We start from the raw sequence: 10,274 nt of genomic DNA, 5'->3' as shown, positions 1-10,274 counted from the left end.
GCAGCTGGCAGTCCCGGTGGAGAGGTAGGCTTATGAGAACTTGAGGGCTGGGCTGAGGGATTTGATCATTCGAAGGGCAATAGGGAGCCACTGAAGGTTCTTTAGCAAGAGAGTGACATGTGAGTTGGCTTTTCCCCGGGAGCTCAAGTGGAAGTGAGCCAGTGAGGAGGGTTCTGGCAGAGGCCGGGCAGGAGGCAGGGCCTGAGTCAGGGACAGGCCTTGGGCATTGCATCCCCATGGCCTGGGGACAGGGACTGATGGGGCATTTAAGCCCCAGTGAGGATCAGGAAGAGGCCAAGAGAGGGGACCCTCTAGGAGTTCAAGATGGCTGGGCTTAGCCCCTTTCTGGCACAGGTAGGGTAACCAAGGTCCGAAGAGGGCCAGGGTCCCGCAGCAAGTCTGTGGCAGTTCCGGGCCCCAACCCAAGGCTGCGAGCTCCTCAACCCAGGCTCTGTCTGCTCAGACAGCCACCCCCTGCCCCCACCGCTCTGGAATCAGGCCGCCAGGATTCCAGTCCTGGAATTCCAGTCCTCCCAGGTTCTGTCACACAGGGCGGATTGCTTCATTTCCCTGTTGGCAAAGTGCAGACGATCACAGCACCTGCCTCGCTGGGCTTCCGTGAGGATTAAATGAACTAACGCGGTCGGTCGGAGAGCTGAGAATAGGAGCTGCACTCGGGCAGGGCTCAGGGGCCTTCCCGCCACCGTTACCCTGTCCTGTGTCCCTCGTGCCCCTCACCTTCCTTCCTCCACTCCACAGACAACTCTTCCCCCTTTTTCTTTTCCCCTTCTTAAAAAAAAACAGAAAACAAAAAAAAACAGGTATTCACCTGGTCAGGTGTGTTTCACGAAAACAAAAAGATCAAACTCACAGCTCCCTGGGGGATCCGCCAGCCAAGGGGAGCCTCTCCCACCCACATGCTGATCACTGAGCCCTCCCTCCTCGAGGTCCCCCTGCTCCTTCTGCCCAAAGAGTCTGAAGCTACCACAGCTCCACTGCACAGGGGAAGAGGCCATAGCCCAGAGAGGTGAGGTCATTTGCCCAAGGTCACACAGCTTGGACGTATGAGAGCTGGGGCTGTCCTACCCCAGAGCCTGTGTGCTGGGCCCCAGTGCTATGCTGGGGCGAAAGGCTAGCCCTTGGGGGCATTTACCCAAGAAGATTTCACTCATTCATTGGTTCATTTATTCATTTGTCCATGGTCTCTGTGTCTCTTCATGGATCTCACGTTTCTTGAAGATGTAGACTGTACTGTTTACTTCTGTATCCCCCAGACCGTCGGGGCATAGGAGGTGCTCCTAATAGAACTGAAGAAATGCATACATAAGAGAATATTGGGGAACATAATACGTCCACACTGCATGCCTTCCCTTGCTCACCAGCTCACTCCCTGAGCCACTGTGCTCAGACTTCCATCCCCTGCACTCCACAGAATCCCATCTCCAGGGCCATTGATGGCTGGCCTCCAGGTGGACACATCCAGTTGTCACTGTCAATCCTCTTCCACTGACTCGGTTAACCCCTCCTCCTCCTTCATGATTCCCATGCTCTTCCCTGGGCTCCCAGGACATGCCCTCTTCCCTCAATCGCCCCCACTCGTCTTCAGGCCCCTTTATGAGCTCCTCTTCTGAGGTCCACTCCTTCAAGGCTGGGGTTCCCTTCTCTCTCAACATGCTCTCTCTTGGGTGTTCCCATGGATTCCCTGGGATCTAAAACACTAGTCAAGGAGGGCATGAAGGGTACCTAACCCCAAGCCACCAACAGGAGACCCTCTATAACTAAGACATGGAGAAGGGAACTAATCTCAGGTGAGATGAAATTGGTGGTAAAAATCACCAACCCCACAAGAGGCCTCACCTTCTTTCTTTCACCTTTGACGCAGGAGCAGGAGAAGACCAGCACTTAGTGGGCATCCTCTCTGTGGTAGGCACTGTCCAAAGTGTTCCTTACTCCTCCCCAGCCAAAGAGGATTGGAAGAGGAGGTATTAGTTAGCTCTAGCTGCGTAACAAACATCTGGAAACTAAGTGGCTTAAAATAGTAGCGACTTATTTGGCTCACAATTTCATGGGTTAGCAATTTGGGCTTGGCTCAGCTGGGTGGTTCTCTGTTGGCCTGAGTCTATGGTAAGCTGGTGGGCTTCTCCACATGGTCTCTCATCTGCCAGTGGGCTAGCTGGGCTTTTTCATGTGGCAGGGGAAAGGTTCTGAGACAGCAAGAGCAGAAGCTGTAAGGCCTCTCATGGCCCAGACTTGAAACCGGCACATCGTCACTCCCGCTGCATTCTATTAGCCTGAGCAAGTCACAGGGCAGCCCCGAATCATGGCGGTAGCAGCAGACCCGACCTCTTAATGGGGAGGACTACACAGCATCAGGGTCATCTGCCAATCTGCTGCGGAGACAGTCTTCATTTTACAAAGGAGGCTCGTAGTGACAAAACAGCCGGGTGGACTCCAGCCCACTGACCCTCCCAAAGACACAGACCTGTGGGCCTTTGAGCTCGGAAAGGCAGGCCTCACCGAAGAGGCTGTTCAGAGGGGTCCCAGGCAGGCCGGTGACAAGCAGGCGCTTGACTCAAGAGGAGGATTAAGGACACTAAATCCGTCCCGAGGTTTGAAGGGTGGCCAAAGCAGCAGGGCACCGCTCCAAGTGCAGGCCTCCCTCCAAGGGAGGGGAGCACAGTGGCCTCCCCACCCGACTGCCTGGCTCCAGCCTTGCTGGCCCAGCCCACTGGGAATCTGAGTAGCCAGCATGTGCCAGGCCCAGGCATCTGATGACCGGCAATGGTTCCTGCCCAGACTAGCAGGGCACACAGGTGCCACTGACAAGAGCCCTTGGTGTTTCCCCTGTGGGTGTCCTAAGGGCCAAGCCTGAGAAAAATGAGGCTTTGGAGTCTGCCTGTGTAGAGCCCAGCCTTCCTGCTTCCCAGTAAGGGTCAGGCCTTGGGCAAGCTACTGCTTTCTCTGGGCCTCGGTTTCCTCCTCTGTAAAATGGGATTGAAGATGATGCTTTCCTCACAGGAAGGTGACAAAGATTCAGGAAGACAAGCACATAAAGTGCTTCACTCTGGGCTGGGCAGATGCAACATTGTCCAGAAATGGTAGCCGTCACCAGCTATAGCCTAGGGCCCTCAGTCCTCTCTCCAAGGCCCGAGCCCCAATGTGACTGGGGATTAGAAAAGCGATGTGATGCCTATACCACATAGTACACGTCACCCCTCGGGGCTGGAGCAGCCCGCATCCATCAGACTGATTTTTCTACGGTGGAGCTTGACTATTCAAGGCACCTGGGCTCAAGTTTCCAGACAGCTTCATAGGATTTCAAGTTTTCCCACTAAATCAGTTTTTTTTTTTCTCAATTTCATTTTTCAACAAATTGATGGCTGTGAGAAGCACAGATAAGGGGTCCTTCGGATCATCGTAATTATTCCTCAGCAGTTCTCAGTCCTGGCTGCATGTTAGAATGAGGTGGGGAGCAGGTTAAAATGCAGATTCTCGCACCTGACACCAGACCAAAGGAATCAAGTTTCAGGAAGTGGGTCCCCAGGAACAGCATTTAAAAAACGCTTCCAAGGTGAGTCTGATGCATAGGCAGGGATGAACCATATTCTAGAGATTATAAAACAGGGAAGGGGCTTCGCTGGTTTAGGAGGGTCAGGGAATACTTCTCCGAGGGCGGGACCAAGCTTGAGCAAACTGACTGGGTAAGAAAGGGGAGGAAGAAGGTTCCCAGCAGAGGGGACAGTGGGCACCAACTCCTCAAGGCAGGAAGACACTCAACGGCAACTTAAGGGAACGGAAAGGTCCCGGGTGGGCTGGAGCAAGGGCGAGCTGCCTCCTTGGGTTCTTCTTTGGTGGGGTTCAGGGGGTAGATTTGAGACCGGGACCTTCCTGAGGGCGAAATCTGTGCAAAGAGGCTCTTTCTTCCCAGAGAAAAGGGAGCAGCAAGACCAAGGGAGGGGAATAAATTAAAATCAACACATGGGGACTTCCCTGGTGGCACAGTGGTTAAGAATCCGCCTGCCAACGCAGGGGACACGGGTTCGAGTCCTGGTCCGGGAAGATCCCACATGCCGCAGAGCAACTAAGCCCGTGCACCACAACTACTGAGCCTGCACCCTAGAGCCCATGAGCTGCAACTAGTGAGCCCACGTGCCACAACTACTGAAGCCCACGTGCCTAGAGCCTGTGCTCCGCAACAAGAGAAGCCACCACAATGAGAAGCCCGCTCACTGCAACAAAGAGTAGCCCCCGCTCTCCGCAACTAGAGAAAGCCCGCGCGCAGCGACGAAGACCCAACGCAGCCAAAAATAAGTAAATAAATAAATTTATAAAAAATCAAATCAAATCAAATGAGCATGTGTCGGGCTGGGAGGCGTCCCACAATCCGATAACCCAATGGGTTTTAAGTGTTTTTAAGTTATTTTGGTGGCTTTTTGTCAAACAGAATATTTTGCCACTGTCCCTGTAATGGTTGGAGGCAAGTGATGGTGATGTAGGGGATCTGGGGTCCTGCCCCCTTTGACCTTTGCCACCAACCCTCCCCAGGTCCCCTTGAGACTCTGAGGAACCCAGTTTGAAAACCCCAGGGAACCGAGGCTCAGAGAGGTATGATGGGATTGCCCAAGGTGCCCCCAGTCACGAGGGCAGGGCTGGGGCAGGACCCTGGCCCCCTGGCTCCCTTTCCTGTGCTCCTATGTCCTGGGCAGAGTTCCCCAAATCTTTGTCAAGTAGGTCTCCCTGTACAAGTTTTTCTTTTGCTACAACTCACTTATGGGTTGAACTGTGTCCCCAGAAAAGATATGTTGAAATCCTAACCCCCAGTACCTTATTCAGAAGTAGAGTCTGTGCAGATGTCATCAAGTTTAAGATGAGGACATTAGGGTGGCCTTTATCCAATGTGACCAGGGTCCTTATAAGAAGAGGGAAATTTGGGGACTTCCCTGGTGGTCCAGTGGGTAAGACTCCACACTCCCAATGCAGGGGGCCCAGTTCCATACCTGGTCAAGGAACTAGGTCCCACACGCATGCCACAACTAAAGGTCCCGCACGCTACAACTAAGAAGCCTGCATGCTGCAACTAAGACCCGGTGCAGGCTAAATAAATACATTAAAAAAAAAAAGAAGAAGAAGAAGAAGAGGGATATTTGGCTGCAGAGGAGGGTGGCCATGTGAACTCAGAGACACATGGGAAGAAGGCCAGGTGACCCCCGAAGCAGAGATGGGAGAAATACAGCAGCAAACCAAGAAACGGCAAAGATTGATAGGAACAACCAGAAGCTAGGAAGTGGCAAGGAAGGTTTCTGCCCAGAGCCTCAGAGGGAGCACAGCCCTGCTGACACCTTGATCTCAGACTTCTGGCCTCCAGAAATGTGAAAGAAAACATTTTAGTGGTTTTTAAGCCATCCAGTTTGTGGTACTTTGTTACGGCAACCTTAGGAAACTAATATACCTCCTAAAGCATTACTCATTTAATTTTTTTCCTTCAAACAGACTCGTTTTTAAACAACACATTTTGCTAAAAAGCACACATTTTGCTGAAAAGTAAATCTCCCATCGCTGCTAGAAATGGAAGACCATGATCCTTTCCATAAATAGTAGGTGCTTTAAAAGTAAAGACAATGAAAACTGGCTAATCTAGCTGGAGGAAGTTGCCTGACGGCTCTGATCTGGGGATGTCTTTGTTGGAAAAGAAGACGAACAGTTGACAGAGGGCATTGAAGACACACAAGCCCCCAGCAGAGACGTCTCCACATATCAGAGGGAGGAAATGAGAATTGAAGAGAGAAAACTCCCTTATTACCCGAAAATGTCTCATCCTGAGATGTGTCCAATGATTAGAATTTCAGGGGTGGCCATCCCCCACCAAGCCCATCCTCCTCTTATGTTTGAGGAAACTGAGGCCCAGAGAACTTCAGTGATTTGTCCAAGGTCACACAGTGTTGGTGGCCAAGGTTGGATTTGAACCGAACTCCTATGTGCTTTCCAGGAAATTACATGTGAGAGACTTCTTGGTCCCATCCAGCAGCCCTGGGTCATGCTCGGGTGGCCATTGACCAAGCACAGGGACACAGAGTAGGGGCAATAAGCTCTGAAGGCCAAGCAAACAGACTCAGCCTGTGTGTCCTAATCCCATAGCAGTTGTAGCCAAGTGAAGGCCATGCAGAATTATTACTATACTTCAAGGCAGTTGGACCTGAGCAAAACTTGGCTCACACCGAGGGTTATAATTCACGTGATGATCACAAGATTTTTTTACTTCTTGCTTCATTAGACTGTCCGTATTGAAAATCAGGGTCGATGCAGGCAGCCGTCCTTGTCCTGTTACATATAGTCACATGCTAAACAATGGAGGTCATGGGGCCCATCCCCAAACCAGGCATCTCTTTCCCCCTCGTCTGACCAGGTGGCCACCCTCTTCCCTCTCCCTCTGCTTCTCTCTCTTCATCTCTTAGCTTCCATTGCCTGCTATGGCCCCTGTGAAGGAGCAAGGCTTAGAACGTAGAATCTGATACACTTGAGTTCAAATCCCAGCTCCACTGTGTGGCCTTGGGCGGGTGGCTCATTATCTCTGAGCCTCAGTTTCCTCATCTGTGAAATGGGTCCCTTCCTCTGAGGTCATGTCTGTGAGCATTTGACTCAGTGCCTGGCACATGGCAGAAGCTCAGTAAACACTGATTTTCTCCATCTGCCAGGCTGCAAGCTCCTGGTTTCTCTGCCAAACCTCAACTGCCATGGGAGTTTTCAACATCACCAGCCATAATACTAATTGTGCCTCTTCATGAGCGAGTCCTGTTCCTGCATTAACCCATTTCATCTTCCCATCAACTGTGTGCAGGCCATACTGTTACTGCCCCAGACAGAGGGGCACACACCTCAGAGGACCTCTCTGGGACCCTCCCCTGCTGCACACCTTCCCCCAGAATGAGGGTTCTGCAGGGTCAAAGGGAGGTGTACATACGGAGCCGGCACGCTACAGTACCCCAGCCCCGAGTGCTCCAGTGTCAGCCCCTCCCCCATCCATCCACTTGAGGGTGGAGAGGTCCACGGTGTGCACCAGGCCCGAGGGTGGACAAGCGGGGCTCCGCGAGGGAGTGCGGGTGTGGCTGAGGTGGAATGGGAGTCCGGGTTGTCCATATAGGTGAGTGTGCCAAGCTGCTCAAGGGTGAGGGCAGAGCCAGGGGTGGCAGGAGAGGGGTGAGGGGGGCCACCAGCCATGGCCACAGGCGGAGGATGGGTTCTCCCCTGCCCCCACTTGAGGTATAGAACTCCAAGGAGACTGAGAAATTTTTATTCAAACCTGGCCCCTGGGTCGCCATGAAAATACACCTGCCAAGGTGAGAGAGCAGGATAGCTTCTAGTTAAGAGCGCAGTTGCTTGATGTGTAATTTGTCAATATCAAGACAGATACATGTGGGTCTCTTTGAAGCCTGGGGGCAGCCCCACCAGTGTGAGGAATGGCCTGGTGTCATCTCTGTTTTCTCAACTGCCGACCCATAGAGGACAATGCATTTGTCAAATTAAGGAATGTGCTGGGCCCAAGGCTTTCTATACACAAGTGGAGAAGACCAGGCTTAAAAATAGCAAATAGCGTCTAAGCACAAGCGATGATAACACCCCTGGAGACCAGGTTCAGGGCCCATGTGGCAGCCACCTCCGCCCTCACTGCCTCGGTTCCCCCCCTTGCACAAGAAGGGCATTGGCTTCTCTCCTACCCCAGGGCCTGACTAGGATCCCCCTTGGCAATCTAGACCTAGACCTGTCTCTTCCCTTCCCGTCCTCTAAAACGAGCCTCCTACCCCAGGTCAGGCATCTGAGATCTGACAGATAACCTCCTATATCTCCCTTTCCCACCGTCCTCCACATGGGCTTCTCACTTGCTCATGCCAGCTGGCTTTGCCAACTTGGCAAAAAGAATCAGAATGATGAAATCATAAGGACTCACCTTGTACAAGCCCTGACCTTCCCAGTAGCCCTGGAAGGGGCTCTAGTGCCATCCTCATTTTACAGATGGACAAACTGAGGTTCAGTTAGGGACTGGTCCCTTGCCTAAGGTCACAGCTGGTAAGGGGCAGAGCCTAGAACCAAACACACGTCTCTCTGACCCCTAGAGCCCACACATCTGCCCTACAGCCAGAAATCACAGAGAAGAGGGGCCTTCTCGGCACTGCTGTGTGTCCTGGGACAAATCACTTGTCCTTTCTGAGCCTCCATTTCCCCGGAGAAGTGGCCACGGAGGGCGCCTGGGGTCACCTAGAGCTGATGGATTCTGGGATTCCAGGAGTGGAGCTGGGGCGGCTGGCATGCCAGGGGCCCACCCTGTCTGGCTCAGATGACCAGTCCTGAGGGCCCAATCAAGCCAGTCTTGGATCAGGCCATAAGTGGGAACAAAACAGTCAGGGAGCTTGCCTCCTCAGCTTTGTTTATTGTCTGGGAGCTGGGAATATTTTGAATTGTTGTGTTTGGGGAGGGAGGGAAAAATAACCAAATATAAGAAGGCAGCCAGCGAGAGGCCTAGGCAGGAATGCAGAGGAATTAGGCCTGCCTGGGTATGTCTGGGAGACGGTGATGCTCCCAGAGGCCCAGCACCCTCTGGATCAAGGATCCTCCACTCTGACGAGACATTCAGATTGCCTGGAGAACGTCATTAAAAAAAAAAAAGCCTCATTTCCTATTAAATTAGGATTTTGGAGGGAGGGTGGGACCCGGATAGAAAGATTTTTTAAGCTTCCCGGGTGATGGGGTTGGGCACCGAGATTGAGAACCAGTTCTGCTCTCGGCAGTGCCCGGCAGACGGCTGGGGAGACACAATTGCTGGCCCTGACCCAGAATTCCAGATTCGGGAGGGCGGGGCGTGGCCTGGGACTGGGCTTTCCTCACAGGTTCCCAGGCACTGCTGCTGGTCTGGGGGCCACACTTTGAGAGCCTCCCCTCTGTACTCTCACGATTCAAAGCGTGGTCTGGGGAGCAGGGGCATCTGAGCACATCAGAAATTCAGAACGTCAGACCCCATGCAGGACGGTGCCGTCGAATCTGCCTGTGAACCCGTGCCCAGGAGACTGTATGCACTTCACAGTTGAGGATCCGACCTAGGTCGCCTTGGCTAGCCATTCATGCCACAGATGGGGAGACCAAGGCACTGAGAAGCAGAGGCCCTCAGGGCTACAGAGCCATTAAAGATCGCTGGTGCTTTGATCCAGCTCTCTCCGGGGAGGGGCTTCCATGTGGGGTTGAATGCACAGCCCTGAAGATGGGGGAGGGAGGGGCTTTAACCCCAGCTACACAAACGGTTAGTTTGTGGACCTAAGTGTGTAGGAGGGGGTACCCGGCACAGGGGTGGCGAGGCATCTGTAGGCGGCTACGGTCCCATTCATTTGTTCAGCAGAGGTCTGGGGGCACCTACCAAGGGCCAGGCACTGCTCTAGGCCCTGGGACCCAGCTAACTCAGCCCTGCTGTGCGAAGCAGGCAGCCCAGATGTGGAAGCAGATATGAACAGGTGGACATAAAAGCGATCAAGGTACATTGACATGGTTCTCTGAGTCAGGGTGAAAATATAACCAGGGAGGAGACATTGGCCTAAATGAGGGGAAGGGGCCAGCCCGGGAAGGGCTGGGGGGAAAGTATTCCGGGAGGGGGAGCAGCCAGCAAAGACCCTGAGCGAAGGAGTCTGGGGTTTGAGGGAGGCCTGAAGGGCTGTGTGTGTGGCTGGAGGGGAGGAAGAGGTGAGTGACAGAGCTGGGGGGCGGGTCTCAGAGGCTGTGAGGAGTGTGGGCATGGGGCCAGCGGGCAGGGCATGGGCTGGTTCAAAGCAGGAAAAACTCAGGGGCTCTGGGGCTCTTCCATTTGATTTTTCCTGAGGTATTCATCGCATTGAGTGATGCGTTCAGATCTAACGTGTGTGGGTGTTTGCAGATGTACACACCTGAGGGGGCTTCACCAGATCAGGAGATGGCACCATTCCAACGCAGAAGGTGGTCCTTCCAGCCAGCCCCTCTGCCGCCCCAGGGGCAACCACTGCTCCTATTTCCAAGACCATAGTTTCGCGCTCCTGATTTAGAGTCCATATAAATGGCCATTTAAACGGTGGTGTGTGGTGCCTGGTGTTTCGGCGATCGCCCCTGCTTTGGGGCCTCTCAGGAGTCCATCTGTTTGTCTATTTTGCACAGCCCTCCTATGGATGTTCCGTCTTTAGGCCCTTGCGAATAGTGCTGCCATTCACATGCTTGTACAGTCCTGCGTGGGCGTCTGTTTTCATTTCTCTTCGGTCAATGCCGAG

General features: G+C 53.2%; 1 long non-coding RNA gene across 1 annotated transcript; it reads right to left on the bottom strand.

Moving 5' to 3' along the window:
* Positions 1 to 1,162: 1,162 nt before the first annotated feature.
* LOC137233152 (uncharacterized) lies at positions 1,163 to 2,334 on the bottom strand. The gene is made up of 2 exons (XR_010947323.1): positions 1,858 to 2,334; positions 1,163 to 1,307 (listed from the first exon to the last, which is right to left on the bottom strand). It is a non-coding gene; the product is annotated as an uncharacterized lncRNA (long non-coding RNA).
* Positions 2,335 to 10,274: the final 7,940 nt, after the last annotated feature.

The sequence above is a fragment of the Pseudorca crassidens genome, chromosome 10 (assembly GCF_039906515.1).
Source record: "Pseudorca crassidens isolate mPseCra1 chromosome 10, mPseCra1.hap1, whole genome shotgun sequence".
NCBI lineage: Eukaryota > Metazoa > Chordata > Mammalia > Artiodactyla > Delphinidae > Pseudorca > Pseudorca crassidens.
This window is presented reverse-complemented; position numbering and strand designations above follow the sequence as displayed.